The following is a 2,291-nucleotide window of genomic DNA, read 5'->3' as shown; positions in this document are numbered from 1 at the left end:
GAGTGAGACAGAGGGGAGAGGGGGGAGGGGAGTGAGACAGAGGAGAGAGGGGAGTGAGACAGAGGGGAGAGGGGAGTGAGACAGAGGGGAGAGGGGAGTGAGACAGAGGGGAGAGGGGAGTGAGACAGAGGGGAGGTGAGAGGGAAGAGCGACAATAAAGCACACTTTTTATAGGACGACACACATTCAGACTCCCAAAGCAGGGGTGCAACTACTGAGGCAGGCAACCCTCTCTCTCTCGGTCCACCCCCCCCCCCCTCCTCCCTTCGCCCCACGCTCTCTCTGTCCTCCCCTGGGAGTGATTTCACAGTGATATACAGTACATCACAGCGCTCGATGCACATCCGCTCTAGTCCTAAACCTCTGTGGTCCAGTCTCTTCCACAGGCCTCTTCCAACACCTCCAACCCTCTCATGATATGATGGGAGAGGATAAGACACACTCTCATCTCTCCAACCCCTCACGACCGCCAGGCCAGGGTGCACTAATCATACACTCGGCTACACTTTCAAATCCGACCAATGCCATTTCCATGACTAATCCTAACCTAAGGTCCTGCCCTGACCTTACCCATAACCCTGACCTTAGATTAAGACCAAATAGCTCATGCACTTAGAATAACTAGAATAAGAATATGAATATTATGATAATGATAATGACGTTGTCCTATATCTGTCCAGGCTAATGTATGTCGCTACACCTTCCTACAGTGCTGACTCTCCCTCAGTCAGTCCAGTGGGACCGTTGCCACGGCAGCTACAACACTAAATGACACCATTTGAGCTCGGGAGTCAGGAGTGATCCCGGATTATGGCGTCCCTCCGTCCGCTCGGTAATTAATTACAGTGGCCAATAATAATTAGGTCTGGGCCTTGGCGAGCAGGCGGGCGCGGGCCAGGTTGTGACAGTGGCAGAGAGCTGGCGTTCCCTGTCTGTGCCCGTGGCGCCCGGGCACGGGAGCGCCCCGATAGCACCTGCTGAACATGCCGACAGCTTTCCTAACGCGGGGGGCTCAGCTGAGGGGCTGGCGCAGGAGGCACACAGGCTGGCAGGAGGAGCCAGGACACACACCATGGTGACAGAATGATTCACATACAGCATGTATTACTCCTGGGCTTAATGGAGCTGTGCCTGTGTGAGTCTCAGGTAGGCAACAACAGAGCACTGAGGGACAGGTGCTCATACACACACACGCACACACACACACACACACACACACGCACACACACACACACACACACACACACACCGGACACACACACACACACACACACACACACACACACACACACCGGACACACACACACACACTATGAAATATAGATACAGTATACCCATGCCGACCCACACGAACATATGTTCATACATCAACAGCTTAGCACATATGTACACTGGCACAGCATCCATTCACACATTCACACGCAGATTTCAATTAATACCACAGCACATCACACCAGACCGGCACACACACCTGCACGGCATCCGCCTGCCATCCTCACTGCTGCACTGCTAACAGATACTATCTATGTATGACAGGGCTCCTGGCACACGAGGCAGATCATTACGCTAGCCAAATATGTTTGTGAAAACCCTAACTCCACTAAAATGGTCTCCGCCGTTCGTTCCCCGCCTCATGCCGTGAGATCTCCTCACGTCTCGGCTTGTCTCAGTGCCCACAGGCATCTGGCAGCGTCATCCGCAGGCGGAGAGCATTTGCATATCGCCGTCTGATGTATTTGCAGGCGCTCGCTCGTTTGTTTTGCCAAATTAGGAGCCTTTTTATCTGGTCGGCTTTTTATTTTCATCTCCTTTTTTGCTGAGATCCCACCGTGTCGTTCTGAGAAAACCCATTTTGGAACATTCAGAGCATTCTGTGAATGGTGTTATGCAATGATGAGAATTAGGAGCCAGGGAAGGATTGTGGGATGGTTGGAAAGAGCATGAGGAATATATAGAGAGAGAGGGAGGGAGCAAGGGGGGGGGGGGGCAGAGAAACAGAGAGAGAGACAGACAGAGAGAGAGAGAGACAGAGAGAGAGAGAGACAGAGAGAGAGAGAGAGAGAGAGAGAGGGGGGGGGGGGGGCTGGGAGGTACACAGCCAGGTTGGCCCACCAAATGTAGGCACAGACACCCTCACCCCCTCACATATGGCTACCTTCTGCCGCTTTAAAACTGTGCCAGGGCCGGTTTTGTTCTAGAGATAAAGTAACACAGTAGTTTGCATGCAGTTCATAATTCATAGAGTAGTTACTACAACAGTCTAACTAACAAAAAAAAGCAAAAAGAATATC

Source organism: Argentina silus (genome assembly GCF_951799395.1).
Source record: "Argentina silus genome assembly, chromosome: 1".
Lineage (NCBI taxonomy): Eukaryota > Metazoa > Chordata > Actinopteri > Argentiniformes > Argentinidae > Argentina > Argentina silus.
The sequence above is the reverse complement of the archived record's forward strand: the minus strand, read 5'-3'. Positions refer to the sequence as shown.